General features: G+C 40.6%; 1 long non-coding RNA gene across 1 annotated transcript; it reads left to right on the top strand.

Moving 5' to 3' along the window:
- The first annotated feature begins 4,068 nt into the window (after window positions 1–4,068).
- On the top strand, window positions 4,069–13,476 carry LOC134738915 (uncharacterized). The gene is made up of 3 exons (XR_010125197.1): window positions 4,069–5,127; window positions 9,282–9,596; window positions 13,209–13,476. It is a non-coding gene; the product is annotated as an uncharacterized LOC134738915 (long non-coding RNA).
- Window positions 13,477–17,873: the final 4,397 nt, after the last annotated feature.

Here is a 17,873-nt window from a genome sequence, read left to right as displayed (position 1 = left end):
TTTTAAGTAAGTCCCATCTATTTATTTTTGTTTTTTACTGCATTTGCTTTTGGATTTTTGGTCATGAAGTCTTTGCCTAAGCCAATCAGTAGAAGCGTTTTCAGATGTTATATTCTAGAATCTTTATGGTTTCAGGTCTTACATTTAAGTCTTTGATCCATCTTGAGTTGATTTTTGTGTAAGGTGAGAGATGAGGATCCAGTTTCATCTTCTACACATGGCTTGCCAATTATCCCAGCACCACTTGTTGAATAGGGTGTCCTTTCCCCACTTTATGTTTTTGTTTGCTTTGTTTCAAATATCAGTTGGCTGTAAGCATTTGGCTTTATTTCTGGGTTCTCTTTTCTGTTCCATTGATCTATGTGCCTATTTTTTATACAAGTACCATACTGTTTTGGTGACTATGGCTTTATAGTATAGTTTGAAATTGGGTAATGTGATGCCACTAGATTTGTTCTTTTTGCTTAGTCTTGCTTTTGGTATGCAGGCTCTTTTTTTGATTCATAAATTCATAAATAAATTCATTAAAATTTATGAATTTTAGGATAGTTTTTTTCTACTTCTGTGAAGAATGATGGTGGTATTTTGGTGGGAATTGCATTGAATTTATAGATTGCTTTTGGCAGTATGGTCATTTCCATAATATTGATTCTACCTATCCATGAGCATGGGATATGTTTCCACTTGTTTGTGTTGTCTATGATTTTTTTCAGCAGTGTTTTGTAGTTTTCCTTGTAGAGGTATTTTAGGTCCTTGGTTAGGTATAGTCCTAAGTATTTTGACTATTGTTTGTTCGTTTCTTTGTTTTACAGCTATTGTGAAAGGGGTTAAGTTCTTGATTTGATTCTCAGCTTGGTTGCTGTTGGTATATAGCAGAGCTACTAATTTGTGTGCATTAATTTTGTATCCTGAAACTTTATTGAATTCATTTACCAGTTCTAGGAGCTTTTTGGATGAATCTTTAGGGTTTTCTAGGTATACAATCATATCATCAGCAAACAGCAACAGCTTGATTTCTCTTTATTGATTTTGATGCCCTTTATGTATTTCTTTCTCTTGTCTGATTGCTCTGGCTCGGACTTCAAGTACTATGTTGAATAGAAGTGGTGAAAGTGGGCATCCTTGTCTTATTCTAGTTCTCAGGGGGAATGCTTTCAACTTTTCCCTCTTCAGTATAATGGTGGCTGTTGGGTTTGTCATAGATAGCTTTTATTACCTTAAAGTATGTCCCTCCTATGCCAATTTTGCTGAGGGTTTTAATCATAAAGGGATGCTGTACTTTGTCACATGCTTTTTCAGCACCTATTGAGATGATTATGTGATTGTTGTTTTCAATTCTGTTTATGTAGCAGAATTTATTGACTTATATATGTTAAACCATCCTTGCATCCCTGGTATGAAACCCACTTGATCATAGTGGATTATCTTTTTTTATATGCTATTGGATTCAGTTTGCTAATATTTTTTGAGGATTTTTGCATCTATGTTCATCACAGATATTGGTCTGTAGTTTTAAATTTTCTGTGTGTCTTTTCCTGATTTTGGTATCAGGGTAATAGTGGCTTCACAGAATAACTTAGGGAAGACTCCTTCTTTCTCTATCTTTTGGAATAATGTCAATATGATTGATACCAGTTCTTCTTTGAATGTTGGTAGAGTTCAGCTCTGAATATATCTGGTCCTGGACTTTTTTTCTTGGCAATTTTTAAAATTACCATTTTAGTCTCACTGCTTCTTATTGGTCTGTTCAGAGATTCTACATTTTCCTGATTTAATCTAGATGGTTGCATATTTCCAGGCATTTATCTATCTCCTCTAGGTTTTCTAGTTCATGTGTATAAAGGTGTTCATAGTAGCCTTGAATAATCTTTTGTATTTCTGTGGGATCTGTTGTAATATCTCTTGTTTCATTCCTAATTGAGCTTACTTGGATCTTCTCTCTTCTTGGTTAATCTCAATTTTGGTCTATCAGGTTTTATTTTTTAATCTTTTCAAAGAACCAGCATTTTGCCCCACTTATCTTTTGTATTTTTTTGTTTCAATTTAATTTAGTTCTGCTCTGATCTTTTTGTTATTTCTTTTCTTCTTTTGGGTTTGGATTTGGGTTGTTCTTGTTTCTCCAGATCCATGAGGTGTGACCTTAGATTGTGTATTTTTGCTCTTCCAGAAATTTTGATGTAGGCATATAATACTATGAACTATCCTCCTAGCACTGCTTTTGCCATATTCATGACGTTTTGATAGATTGTGTCATTATTATAGTTCAGCTCAAAGAATTTTTAAATTTCCATCTTGATTTCATTGTTGACCCAACAATTATTCAGCAGCAGGTCATTTAATTTCCATGCATTTGAATTATTTTGAGGGCTCCTTTTGGAGTTGATTTCTAATTTTATTCCACTATGGTCTGAGAGAGTACTTGATGTAATTTCAATTTTTTAAAATTTACTGAGACTTGTTTTGTGGCCTATCATATGGTCTACCTTGGAGAATGTTCTGCATGCTGATGAATAGTATGCATATTCTGCAGTTATTGGGTAGAATGTTCTGTAAATATCTCTTAGGTCCATTTGATGTAGGGTATCATTTAAATCCATTGTTTCTTTTTTGACTTTCCATCTTGATGACCTGTCTAGTGCTGCCAGTGGAGTATTAAAGTCCCCCACTATTATTGTGCTGCCATCAATCTCATTTCTTAGGTCTAGTAGTAATTGTTTTATAAATTTGGGAGCTCCAGTGTTAGATGCATATATATTTAGATTTGTGACATTTTCCTGTTGAAGTAGTCCTTTTATCATTATCTAATGTCCCTCTTTGTCTTTTTTAACTGTTGTTGCTTTCAAGTTTGTTTTTCTGATATAAGAATAGCTATTCCTGCTCACTTTTGGTGTCCATTTGAATTGAATATCTTTTTCCACCCTTTTACCTTAAGTTTATGTAAGTCCTTATGTGTTAGGTGAGTCTCCTGAAGACAGGAGAAACTTGATTGTTGAATTCTTATCCACTCTGCCACTCTATATCTTTTAATTGGAACATTTAGACCATTTATATTCAATGTTAGTATTGAGATGTGAGGTACTATTCTATTCATTGTATTATTTGTTGCCTGAATACCTTGTGTTTTTTTCATTGTTATTGTTATATAGGTCTTTGAGATTTGTGCTTTAAGGAAGTTCTATTTTGGTGTATTTCAAAGCTTTGTTTTAAGATTTAGAGCTCATTTTAGCAGTTCTTGTAGTGCTGGCTTGGTAGTAATGAATTCTCTCAGCATTTTTCTGGAGAAGACTGTATCTTTCCTTCATTTATGAAGCTTATTTTTGCTGGATACAAAATTCTTGGCTGATAATTGTTTTAAGGAGGCTAAAAATAGAACCCCAATCTTTTCTAGCTTGTAGGATTTCTGCTGAGGAATCTGCTGTTAATCTGATAGGTTTTCCTTTATAGGATACCTGATGCTTTTGCCTTACGGCTCTTAAGATTCTTTCCTTCATCTTGACTTTAGATAACCTGATGATTATGCGCCTAGGTGATTATCTTTTTGTGGTGAATTTCTCAGGTGTTCTTTGAGCTTCTTGTATTTGAGTGTCTAGATCTTTAGCAAGGCTGGGGGAGTTTTCCTTGATTATTCCCCCAAATATATTTTCCAAACTTTTAGATTTCTCTTCTTTTTCAGGAACAACAATTATTCTTAGGTTTGGACATTTCCTATAGTCCCAAACTTCTTGGAGGCTTTGTTTGTTTTTTTTTCTTTTTTCTTTGTCTTTATTGGATTGGGTTAATTCAAAAGCCTTGTCTTCAAGCTCTGAAGTTCTTTCTTCTGCTTATTTGGTTCTTTTGCTAAGACTTGCCAGTGCATTTTGCATTTCTCTAAGTGTGCCCTTGAGTTCCAGAAGTTGTGATTGTTTTTTATTTATGCTATTTCACTGAAAATTTTTTTTTAATATCCTGTATCCTATTTTTGATTTCCTTAAGTTGGACTTCACCCTTCTCTGGTGCCTCGTGGATTAGCTTAATAATTGACCTTCTGAATTCTTTTTCTTGCAATTCAGATATTTTTATCTTGGTTTGGATCCATTGCTGGTGGGCTGGTTTGATCTTTTGGATGTATTAAAGAACCTTGTTTTGTTATATTACCAGAATTGTTTTTCTGGTTCCTTCTCATTTGGGTAGACTATGTCACAGGGAAGACCTGGGATTCAAGAGCTGCTGTTCAGATTATTTTGTTCCATGGGGTCCTCCCTTGATGTGGTATTCTCCTCCTTTCCCTGGGAATGGGGCTTCCTGGGAGCTGAACTGTAGTGATTGTTTTTGCCCTTCTGGGTCTAGCCACCCAGTGGGCTACCAGGCTTCAGGCTGGTATGGGGGAGTGTCTGTAAATATTCCTGTGATGTGATCCATCTTCAGGTCTTTCAGCCATGGGTACCCAGCACCTGCTGTGATGGAGGTAGTAGAGGAGTGAAGTGGACTCTGTGATGGTCCTTGGTTGCGTTTTTTAGTGCACTGGTTTTATGTTGGTTGGCCTCCAGCCAGGAGGTGGCGCTTTGAAGTGCACATCAGCTGTGGTCCTATAGGGAGGATGCAAATTTGCCCAAGGGACACCTGGTTAAGTATTCAGGATTCTTAGCTAGTGAGCAGGGCCATAGAGCACCCAAGAGATTATGAACTTCATCTTCAGCTACCAGGGCAGGTAAAGAAAGACCACCAGGTGGGGGTAGGATTAGGTGTGTCTGAGCTCAGCCTCTCCTTGGGCATGGCTTGCTGTGGCTGCTACTGGGGAATGGGGGTGTGGTTCTCTGTCCAATGGAGTTTTGTTCCCAGGGTGATTATGGCTGCCTCTGTTGAGTCACACAGGCCACCAGGGAAGTGGGAAAAAGCCAGCAGTCACTGGCCTCATCCAGCTCCCATGCAGCCGGCAGTTCTAAAGGTCGGTCTCACTTCCACTGTGCTCCCCGCAACAGCACTGTGTCTATTTCCGGGCAGCCAGTGACCAGGGCTGAGAACTTGTCCCAGACCACGAGCCACCCTGTTGAGAAAGCAAGCTGATTTGGCAGTTTTTCAGCATCTCAGGGAGGCTGCAGCAGTGATCCAGTGCCATCAAAGGGTCTGTGGATTCTCTCGGCTTTCTTGGTATGTTCCTGCAGCAGTTCTTAGAGCAAAAGTTCATGATGTGAGTCTCCATGTGCTGCTCTGTTCATCCAAGCAGGAGCTGCAAGCTAGTCCTGCCTCCTATCTGCCATCTTACCCTGATCCTCTGAGAGTTTTTGCTCTACATCAACACCGGCATTTAGTATTGTCAGATTTCTGGACTTTGGCTATTCCAATATATATGTAGTGGTATCTCATTGTTGTTTTAATTTGCAATTCCCTAATGGCATATGATGTTGAATGTTTTTTTCATATGCTTATTTGTCATCTGTACATCTTCTTTTGTGAGGGATCTATTCAGATCTTTTGCTCATTTAAATTGGACAAAAATCCCAATTTCCAGATGGGCCCACATGAGCTTTTGTTGTTGTTGTTGTTGAGTTTTAAGAGTTCTTTTTATATTTCAGATATAAGTCCATTACCAGATATTTGTCTGGCAAATATTTTTTTTTTTTTTTTTTTTTTTTTTTTTTTAGGTTTTCATCTGTTTTATATTAAACCTGTAATCCTTCCCATAAGCAAAGCTGGACTTTCCAGCAACTCTCGTTCCTTCTCTGGACTTCAGGTTTCTTTTTTTTTTTTTTTTTTTTTTTTTTTTTTTTATTATTATTATTATTATTATTATTATTATTATTATTATACTTTAGGCTCTATGGTACATGTGCACAACGTGCAGGTAAGTTACATATGTATACATGTGCCATGCTGGTGCGCTGCACCCACCAACTCGTCATCTAGCATTAGGTATATCTCCCAATGCTATCCCTCCCCCCTCCCCCCACCCCACAACAGTCCCCGAAGTGTGATGTTCCCCTTCCTGTGTCCATGTGTTCTCATTGTTCAATTCCCACCTATGAGTGAGAATATGCGGTGTTTGGTTTTTTGTTCTTGCGATAGTTTACTGAGAATGATGATTTCCAATTTCATCCATGTCCCTACAAAGGACGTGAACTCATCATTTTTTATGGCTGCATAGTATTCCATGGTGTATATGTGCCACATTTTCTTAATCCAGTCTATCATTGTTGGACATTTGGGTTGCTTCCAAGTCTTTGCTATTGTGAATAATGCCGCAATAAACATACGTGTGCATGTGTCTTTATAGCAGCATGATTTATAGTCCTCTGGGTATATACCCAGTAATGGGATGGCTGGGTCAAATGGAATTTCTAGTTCTAGATCCCTGAGGAATCGCCACACTGACTTCCACAAGGGTTGAACTAGTTTACAGTCCCACCAGCAGTGTAAAAGTGTTCCTATTTCTCCACATCCTCTCCAGCACCTGTTGTTTCCTGACTTTTTAATGATTGCCATTCTAACTGGTGTGAGATGGTATCTCATTGTGGTTTTGATTTGCATTTCTCTGATGGCCAGTGATGGTGAGCATTTTTTCATGTGTTTTTTGGCTGCATAAATGTCTTCTTTTGAGAAGTGTCTGTTCATGTCCTTTGCCCACTTTTTGATGGGGTTGTTTGTTTTTTTCTTGTAAATTTGTTGGAGTTCATTGTAGATTCTGGATACTAGCCCTTTGTCAGATGAGTAGGTTGCGAAAATTTTCTCCCATTTTGTAGGTTGCCTGTTCACTCTGATGGTAGTTTCCTTTGCTGTGCAGAAGCTCTTTAGTTTAATTAGATCCCATTTGTCAATTTTGGCTTTTGTTGAGTCTGGCAAATATTTTCTCCCAGTCTGTGACTTGTCTTTTCATTCTCTTAACAATGTCTTCTGCAGTGCAAAAGTTTTTTTATTTTAATAAAGTCAAATTTAAATAAGTGTTTTCTTTCATAGATTCATGCTTTTAGTATTTTGTCTAAAAACTCATCACTCCACCCAAGGTCGCTTTGATTTCTCCTGTGGTTTGTCCTGCATGTTTGCAGGTTTGTGCTTTGCATTGAGGTCTATGATCCATTTTGAGTTAATTTTTATGAAAGGGTTAGGATCTGTGTCCAGATTTTTTTTTTTTTTTTGCTTCTGCACACTCAATTGTTCCAGCAGCATCATTTATGAAAAAGACTATCTTTGCTCCACTGAATTGCTCTTGCTCCATTGTCAAATATTAGTTGAGTATATTTGTGTGGGTCTATTTCTGGGCTTTCTATTCTGTTCCATTGGTCTATGTATCTATTCCTTCACCAATACCACACCATCTTGATCATTGAATTTCTGTCTTGATTACTATAGTAAGCCTTGAAGTTGGGTAATGTCAGTCCTCCAGCTTTGTTCTTCTTGTTCATTATTGTGTTGGCTGTACTGGCTCCTTTGCCTTTCCATGTAAACTTTAGAATTAATTTGTCAACACCCACAAAATACCTTACTGAGATTTTCATTGGAATTGCATTAAATCTGTAGATCAAGTTGAGAAAAGCACACATCTTAACAATATTGAATCTTGTAATACCTAAACACAGATCATCCTTCCATTATCAATAATAGATCTTCATTGCTTTCTTTCAAAAGTTTTGTAGTTTTCTGCATAGATATGTATAGATCTTTTGCAAATTTTATTCACTTTATACCTTACCTAAGAAAGTTTTTTGGTGTTAATATAAATGGTGACACTTTGGTTTTCACAAAAAGGATTAAACGAATGCCTTTTTAAAAATTAAATTAGCTAAAACAGTACTAATTTGTTTAGCTGTAAAATAATGCTGTTTGGTGCATTGTGCTTGGTTAACCAAGAGAAGGAGGTTTAGGCAGAAAAACAGTGATTCTGGGTGTGGGGCTGTTCAGCCTGAAGTTTTTAGAGGTGGGAGAAGGACCACTGGGTTGGACAGGTCATAAGGTGGAAAGTCTGAGGTGGCCTTGAGAATCCCTTAAGGAACCTAAATAAGCCCAAGACACTGGGAAACTTGGTAGGGAAAAGTGAAAACAGGGCTATTTCTACCAGTAACCCATAACTTCCCAAAGCCAACAAGAAGGTCACTTTGGTTTCCCAGCTAGCTGATAAACCCCATTTCTTTCTGTGCCTGCTTCCAAATTCCAGAAACCCCAGGGCTGACACAGAGTACTTTGTAAAACTTCTTGCAGCAAATCAAAGCTAAGACCATTTTCCCCAGGCATCTTCAGCTTTGTCCATACCTTTGTTAGACATGGAACAGCCCTAAAGGGCAGCTCCCGGGTTCTGTCATAAGCCTGGAGACAGGATATCTTCAGGTCTCTTAGGGTCTAGGATTGGATAGGAAAACCCACAAAGAACCCAGGTGTGGTTGGGAACCCGCGGGGTAGTCCTGTGTTGAGGCCTGCAGCTTCTCACAGCCACTTGTCATGGCTTTTCATCCTCAGAGCAAGAAGATGGACTAAACAGCCTTAACTGTGAACTCTGCTCCAAAGCAAGGCACATATGTAGAGGACCACCTCCACACATGTGTTAAGGGAGACCCTGCCATCCCACAGCAGTGGTTCTCAACCTTGAGTGGCATCAGAATCCACACAGTGCTTCTTTTATTTTTTATTTATTTTTTTGAGAGGGAGTTTTGCTCTGTCGCCCAGGCTGGAGTGCAGTGATGTGATCTCAGCTCACTGCAAGCTCTGCCTCCCAGGTTCATGCCATTCTCCTGCCTCAGCCTCCCGAGTAGCTGGGACTACAGGCATGCGCCACCACACCTGGCTAATTTTTTGTATTTGTATTTTTTTTCTGTAATTGTATTTTGTATTTTATTTTGTATTTGTATTTTTAGTAGTGACAGGGTTTCACCGTGTTAGCCAGGATGGTCTTGATCTCCTCATGATCAGCCCACCTCGGCCTCCCAAAGTGCTGGGATTACAGGTGTGAGCCACGGCGCCTGGCCCCACACAGTGCTTCTTATAGCTCAGATTCCTGGGCTGTGCTCCTGGAGTTTCTGATTCCTTAGGTCTCCAGTGAGGCCTGAGAGTTTGCATGTCTAACAAGCTCTAGCTGCTGGTTTGGAGACCATACTTTTAGAACACCGGTCTACAGACCTCCTGTCTTGTCCTTTCTAGTCTAGAAATCATGCTTGTTTGCTCATGGGTTCTGACAGCCAATCACCACCTTCCTTCGCCTTCGTGCGGAATGAAAGAGACAAATTTCTCCCTAACTCTTTGGCCAAAACTCTTCCAGAGGCTAATGACTTCTCATTTCTCCCTCTCTGCTCATTTGCATCCTCTGTCACTGAGTACAGGTCTCATCTCCTCTCAGCACTTGGTGGGAAGAGTTCAGCCTCATCCCTCACGGCAGCTCCAGTCAGCGCGCAACAGAGACCAACCAAAGCCAAGTTGCTAGAAAGGGACTCTGAGTGGCCAGTTTGGGTCATGTGACTCCATTGCCCACGGGAGCAGTCTCTCTGAGAAGAAACAGGGTCAGAGCAGGTGGATAAGCAGCATTCCTGCCTCAGTCATAGGCCCCAGTGTTCTCCACTGTCCGTCAATAAGCCAGGCTTGTTTGTCCTGCACATCTCACTGACACCAACAGTGGAAGAGCTGATTTCTTCCTGCTGGTAAGTTGCAATTGGCTTTGATGAAGTACTCATATATGCAATCTCCCCAAGTGCACTGACATTCAGTGACCATCTCTGGAGTATCTGCCAAGTACCAGGAAGCAGAGTACAACTGTCACAGCCGGGCTCAGGCATCAGAACGTCCTGCCACAAATCCTGGCCATGTCATCCTAGTCCCTATCTCAGGATGGCTGTGGGGACCAAAGGGATTAATCCACATGTGTGTTCATTGTGCTTATCATTTTGCATGCATACATCCATTCACTTCTCATGGTAGACATATATCATCAGTATTACCATCCCCATTTTATGTATGAGAGAATTGAAACTTAGATGAAGAAATCTACTTAAGGGATTAGAACCCCAGGTCTGTCTGATTTCAAAGCTCATGCTAGTAAACTCGATGTGAGATTGTGTCTCCAGATTGTGTATGCCAGACACACATGCTGGATACTTGCAAATATACTATATCATTTAGTAATATGTCCACATTGCACAAATATGAATATGGATATGGATATAATATAAATATATCATATAATATAAATATGAGTGCGTGTGGTTAACAAACAGCCATGACAGCTGACCTCAAACAGCAAGCAGCCTGTAGTGCTGCCTACTGAGTTTAAACAGCTTTCACAGAATATAGGTATTCAGACAAGGACACTCAGTGACCAGGATGAAACAAGACAGAAACAACACCCCTCTATAATTATGTCTAAACCTAATTAGAGGTAAGGGCACACTGCAACCACAAAATTAACTAATAATTAGCTTCTGTTTCTTTACCAAGTGATAACTTTAGCCCCGTTTTAATCCTCCGACTTCCTAGATAACAATTACAAAGATACTCAACAACAGAATTGTTTCTGCTTTCTAATAAGACCCAACCCAGAAGTAGACTCCACTTCCCCAAACCCTCCTTAGAATCACCCAACAAGCCCACACCCTATCAGAAGCCCTGTCCCAGTGTCCTGTTTCTGAGATACCCGATTCCCCTGGTGTGTGCTTTCCTCTTCTGCAGAAAGTTAAATGAACCTAACCTTGCTTGACAAGTGTGTTCCTAGAGTCTTTGACTGGTGTGGCTTTGGCAATTCATGTGCAACATACATGCATACTCACCATTCTAAAGCATTAAATAGTGTGTTCAGTGATTGATTGCGTCCCCCAAATTCAACAACCTCATATGCAACTAATTCTGCAAATGGCCAGCTGAAGGACTCTTCCAGATTCCAAGCTCAGTTGGTCCTTGGTCGTCTCTCTGTGCAGAACGCACTCCATGCTCCCTTAACCTGGAAGCCAAGTCTCAGATTCCCTGGGGAAAGCCCCAGCACCCAGACTCATTTTCCAGCAACTTCTGCTAGCACAAACCTGCAGACCTAAATCAGGGATTACGAGTGTCTAAGAAGTTGGACTTCGAATCCTCAGAATGCAAGCACACATCCAAATCAAAATGTGCACAATGTGAGGGGAAATCTCATGAAGAAGAAGAGAAGGGGATGCTAATTGCAAATGTTGAGGTGTGATGGAAGGCCAGAATTCCTTCTGGAACAGAGAGGAAAGAGCCCTGGTTTTGGAGGGAGAGTCTCTGCCTGGCTCTGGAGTGTGGCCAGGGTGACCTGGAGCAGAGACTGTAAAATAAAGAGATTGAACAAGTTACCTGATGCTCCAACCTGAGGCCCTGTGGGCCCCCATACTGACCTGTGTGGGGACACTGGAAAGGAGCTGAGAGGGCCCTGGAAGTCCCCTCCCTCATTGCCCAACAACTTTGCTCTAATCTCTCATAAGCGTCTATTCTCATTTAGACAGTGTTAAAAGAAGGGCTTTAGCAGATAACAAAAGCAGTTTGAAAAACCACTGGATTAAAAATATCTCTGATAGCCACAACTTTATGTCAAGAAAGGACAGTATACAATTATTAAACACAAAAGGAAAACAAAATGTTCAGACCATTCAAAACTTGAAGGTCAAAAGTCCGATGGCCACTTTCAAGCGGGTATTGATGGAAGGTTCTCTCGCTCACAGGGAACCTGAATGTGAAGTTGGGCTGATGGACAGATTTGAAGATAGTATTAGCATGCTACTTCCATTTTAACATTTAAGTAGGAATATATAATGTCATAATCTGAAAGAACTAAGCAATATGGAGGTTGCAGATACCGCAGAGAAACGGAGAGAAGGCAGTCTTGCTTTGAATCCCTCAGTATGCACCATGAGCAGCTGGAATGTAAGGCTAGCCCTGTTAAGGCCCCACACTGCAGGGCACAGCAATTAGAGCCATGAGTCGAGCCTTACGGATGCTGGGAGGCAGGGAAAGTGGGAGAAGGGGCTGGTGGTGTGATTAGAGAGAAGGGAGAAGTGTGGGATTTGAGCCTGGGATTGGGGACCAGGGAATGGGGTGGGACTCACTAGGTTGAGGATCCTACCAAGCGCAGTGAGCAAGAAGGGTGTTTGTTAACAACCCCTCTGTCAGCTCATCGCCAATGTGCAAAAAAAAAATGCAGAAAAGTATGCTTTGCCATATGGGCTTTATATTTTTATTTTTCATATTTTTAATATTATCAAAGTATGACATCTTTACAGGCAATTGCACAAATGCATATGAACTTACATGAAATGAACACACACTTAGCCATCCCCCAGAACTGGAAGCAAAACACTGCCACCACCCTGTACCCCCAAAACCTCCTCATGCCCCAACTACCTCCCCACACCCTGCCTTCCAAAACCATACATTAATGTTTCTTCTTCTTGAACTTCATGTAATGGAGTCAGACACAAAAATATGCACTCTTTTGTGCCTGGCTTCTTATGTTCAACATTATACTTGTGAGGTCCATTCATGTTGCTGCAGGTTGTTCATTTTGTTCATTCTCATTGCTGTAGTAAGTATAGCACAAATTGTTCAGCAATTCTACTGTGGATGGACATTTGTATTATTTCCAGTTTGGGGCTACTATGAATAATGCTGCTAAGACCATTCTAGTGCATGCCTTTTGATGCACAATTGCATGCATTTCTATTGGGTTTATTTCTAGGAGTGAGATTCCTGGGTCATACTGTATCCATATATATTTGGCTTTATGAGATGTAACTAACAGTATATCAAAATGGTCATACTAACCATATTCCCACCAGAAGTACACCAGAGTCTGTGGACTTTTTAATACACATGTCATGGGGAAAAAGAGGAAGAAGAGGAGAAGGGAGAAGAGAAAAAGAGAATAGAATTGGCCCCATGAAAATGACCTCTCTCCCTTTTTTAGGTCATCAGAGGATGCAAGTGAGAGTAACACAAGCTTTGGCCTCTCTTGAGGGCCGTGAGAGAAAAGCACATGCACAGGCTTTTGCTGAAGGGGCCTGCACTCTGAGTAGGGTGTGGTGGGTGGGGTGGCATACTGAAATGTCTGATCCTGCTGGGCTGCGCACCTCCCACTCCAGCAAGCCACACCACCCCTGGAGCCCAAGGCAGATGCGTCCCTGCCCTCAGGGTTGCCAACAATTCCTCCTGACATGTGCTTCAGGCAGAAGCCCAGATGCACCAGTGATGCGATTTACAGAAATGATTTTTCCAATGACTGTGCCAATGTAACTGCTGCCAAACCACCCCAGGGACCAACGGGAGCTGGTGATGACTGCGCCATGTTCGGGAGGTCACATGAGGCCAGCAGAGGATGGAAGAGACCAGCAAAAAGTAAGGTTGTACTTTTGATTTCTCCCTCCTGTAAACTTGTCATGAAATAGTTACCCCTGGTAGAGTCAGCAAACAGGGCTGGACCAGCAGCCCAGCTAATGATGACTGGGTGGCCTGGCTGGGCCCAGTGTCTATGGAGCAGAAAAACATTCGCGATCGTTCTGATCAACGGGACTTACCAGTCATGGGGATTCACAGTAGAGTCTTGGTAGCTGCTGCCACACATGGGGGCGGTAGGAGCCAGAGCCAACGTAAAACATCTCAGTTTGCCGGGTGTGTATACATTCTATTTCCTCCTCTAGATTAAACACTCTCACTCCCTGAGCGCCGCTGCTGACAGCCTTCTGGGTGTAAATGGTATGAGATGTCTGCATTCTATGTCCATGTCAAGTTGAAAAGAGAGCAAGAATAAGATTATATTTTTAGAAGCTGAGAGATACAGGCTGGCTGGGGGGTTGAGAGGGAAAGCAAATTCCAGCAACCAAGCTAACAGCTGCTGTTCTGAAATGCAAATCTTTCATCCAGTCACTGGGAAGTTCTATGCTGTTTGAGAATGGCCTGGTCTGGCCTCCCTCCCTTTTCTTCATATTCCTGAGCAAATTCAGGAGAGAGAGCAAAAAATCTTTAAATTAACTAAATAATTAGAAGATAAATTAAATAAAAGATTATCTTCCTTCTGGTTGGAATGGAGCCCTGCCTGGAGTCAAGGAGACAAACCAGATAAAATCCTCTCAAGGAAATGGCTTTGGTGAGGATGGCGAGATTTCCTATTTCAAAATACACATAACCTAAATGACAAGAAGAAAGATATGTATTGGTGAGTACAATTTGGTGAGCATCTTCTTGGCTCTTTGTTTCTAGATCTAAACACTTCAATTTTTAAAAAATTTATTAAATTCTGACTGAGTGCAGTGGCTCACACCCATAATTCCACCACTTTGGGAGGCTGAGGTGGGAGGATCACTTGAGGCCAGGAGTTTAAAACCAGCCTGGGCAACATAGAGAGACCCCATCTCTAAAAAAAGAAAAAATTAAATTAGCCAGGCAGGGTGGCACACACCTGTAGGCCCAGCTACTCAGGATGCTGTGGTGGGAGGACCTCATTGAGCCCAGGAGTTTGAGGCTGCAGTGAGCTATGGTTGCACCACTGCACTCCATCCAGCCTAGGCAACAGAATGAGACCTTGTCTATAAAAAAAAAATAAAAGAAAAGAAGCATTGAATTATTTTCATATGCAGTTGGTATATTAAGTTGTCCAAAAATTCTACTTAATTTAAGAAACAAAGATGCATAAGACCGATCCCCTCTCCAAGGAACCTGAAGTCTAGAGGAGGAAACAGATGGATAACCCCTAGTAATGCCACATGGTCAGAAAGGAACTAAGCAGGAAGACCATGGGCTTTAGAACTCCAGTCCTGTCTTGTCCACTTAGCAGCTGTGTACCTGGAGGAGCTCTTACTCCTCAACATTGTTGCAGGAATCAAACAGACTCAGGTACGTAAAGCCCTAGATTGGTAAACACACACAAATGTCAGTCCTTCTGCTGAATCACCTGTTGTCAACGTGGCACCCCCCCAGGAGTCCCATCTGAGACTTGGAGGCACTTCCTATCACTCCCTTCCCTGAGAGGTTCCAGGTTTGAATGTGAATCTTATTACCAATGAGAAGCCTGTGGTGGGAAGGCAGGAAGAAAGCTCGTGGGAGGTCATGTTGGCTCACACAGCAGTTTTATGGAGCATGTGGTTTAGCAGACCTCACTGGGCACTCCCACTCTGGCAGGCAGTCACAGCAGCTTCTCAGACACACCCAAGAGTTCCAGTCTTTCCAGTTCTGAGTTGTAGGTGACTGTTTCTCCCACCCTTTAACTGCAGCCTTCAGACCATGACTCTCCCAGCCCCTCCCATGTTTGGGTAAGCCCCAATCCTGTATGAAACCCTTCATTTCTTTAACACATTTAGCAACTCTGTTCTTACCAACCAGACTGATATATTTTTCATCCCAAAGACATAAATGACGAGAAATAATAAGGTGTATTTAGGGACTGGCTGATAGTCTGACATAGCTGCCAAACACCAACATATTTTGAGAACAAAGTCATAGCCAGGCAATTCTGAGCAGACCTGCTCAGAGAATGCGTGTGTATGTAAGTGTCTGTGTGAAGAACTCTTCATAGAACTTAGGATTGGAGAGAGCAAAGGTCCTTGATGCTGGACTCAATACTGAGCACACTCATAGGTTTATGTACAAAAGTTTGTCATGTCCCATTATTTTACTGTGATACTACTCACGGATCTGCAGGTCAGCCGTAGCTCTGTCGGATTCAGCAGAGCTTGGCTTTACGCTACAGGGCAAGTTTGATTCTGCTCTGTGTAACTTACATTCTGTAACCTAGGATGAAGAAGTTACCTGGGGCCTCCTCTGCAGGATAAGTAGGGTTCTACTGCAACAGTCCTGCATAACAAAGAAAATAATCTACCACAGACTCCTGGGATCCCATGTGCATCCAGCCTTTTTCTATTATAGAAACTGGACTTTATTTTTATCCCCCTTTCACTATTTCTCAGTTCTCAATGCAAAAGTTTTACTGGCATGATTACTCAATAAACAAATAAATAAATAAATAATAAAGAACAGTGATACTTTGTGCCCTAAACTTATGATCTCTGGAATGAAGTGTCCACACTCCAGGGGATAGGGCAGGCACTTCTTTGGGGGTACAGAAAGAAAATATTTATCAAATTAAATATTTAAGCCCATATTTATATTTTTTTAACCAAAAGCAACCTTAGCCTTCTGAGAGTTAATGTATGGAATGACATGGCATTGCCAAAGGATCTGTATGCTAGTCATGTCTCCAGGGATCCTGAAGGAAGGAAGAGAATTCTATGATGCAAAGGGGTTGATAGTGATTTTTTAAAATCTTAAATATTCCTTGATATGGTTTGGCTCTGTGTCCCCACCCAAATCTCACCTTGAATTGTAATCCTCATAATCCCCACATGTCAAGAATAGGACCACGTGGAGGTAATTGGATCATGGGTGTGGTTTCCCCCATGCTGTTCTGATGATAATGAGTGAGTCTCAGGAGACCTGATGGTTTTATAAGTGTCTGGTATTTCCCCTGCTTGCACTCACTCCATCCTGCCCTGCCACCTTGTGAAGAATGTGCCTGCTACCCTTTCAGCTTCTGCCATGATTGTAAGTTTCCTGAGGTCTCCCCAGCCATGTTGAACTGTGAGTCAATCAAACCTATCTTTCCTTCGTAAATTACCCCATCTCAGGCAGTTCTTTATGGCAGTATGAAAATGGACTAATACAGTAAGTTTCTCAACTGAAATTCCAGGAAATTAAGTCCTAATGACCTAAGACATCCACTGAATGTAAGAGATTAACTTCACCCTGTGCATCTAGAATAGTAGTAGCTAGCCATACATCTTCCTCGGAGAAATACAGAAAAATTATTCAAATCACTTTCTGTAGGTCATAATTCAGTTGAGAATGGCTGGATAAAACCATCATGTTCAGCAAGACAATTTTTTGAAAAGCATCAAAAACAAGAAGGCAAACCTTGACTTTTTTTCAGTGATGTTTAACTGAAACTACTTTACGACCTTACAAAATTTCAAAAAAATTATTTATTGGTGGACAAAAAGCCACCTTACCTTTGAAAAAACACTTGTCTTTCTTCAACAATAAAAGATGACTAAAAGAATCCATGGAAAACAGTATGGCAACAAATGAAAACACATCCCTTCATCAGCAAACACTGTTGGAATACTCACAGAAAACGCCACTGAGGAAATAAGCATTTGAGCAAGCATTCAGTGCAGCAGACTGTAAACGGATCAAGTACAGATGTTTCTAACAAGTTTTAGCTTATGGAATTTGCCAGATTGGTTCCGATAATCCACAAAGAAGTATTTTAGGAGATCAATATAGTAAAGACGTGCAAAGAAAGAGCTAATCTTAACAACTGATTTCCTTAAATAAATGCAAGTTCTTAAAAGATTAAAAAGGAATTTTGGGGTAGGGCTGCTAGGATAGTATGACACATGCCACATGTCACACATTGCCTCATGCTGGGCGCACTCTTGCGGCAAATATGTTACAGTCAGAAGTACCAAGTATTACAGGATGTCAATGATGTTGGAAAACTTATAAAATTAGGACCTTTAAGATCAAGTAAAATTTTTATAACACTTCGTAATAGAAGGGGACTTAAAACATTTTTGTGACATATGAATATTTGTATGTTATCTCACAGCAAAGTACTTAAAAGACTTGTCAGACTTAAAGACGTGTTATACACTTTTCTTTTACAAAAAGACAAGTGTTTCAAATTTGCTGATCTCCTCTATGATGACAAGTGGCTGTCACTGCTTTGCTATCTAACAAATATTTTCTTTTTAAAAGAAGTGCCTCACTGTCCACTCAAGGTAAATATGACATTTAAACAGAGAGGAAAAAGACACTGTTTTTCAAAGGAATGTGTATTATAAAAAGAACATTTTTTAGAGAGATGTTTGGGTATGTGACATGGATTTTTTTTCCCCAAAATCATGTGTTTTACCTATAAAAATGCT

The sequence above is a fragment of the Pongo pygmaeus genome, chromosome 21, assembly GCF_028885625.2.
Source record: "Pongo pygmaeus isolate AG05252 chromosome 21, NHGRI_mPonPyg2-v2.0_pri, whole genome shotgun sequence".
In the NCBI taxonomy this organism is placed as follows: domain Eukaryota; kingdom Metazoa; phylum Chordata; class Mammalia; order Primates; family Hominidae; genus Pongo; species Pongo pygmaeus.
This window is presented reverse-complemented; position numbering and strand designations above follow the sequence as displayed.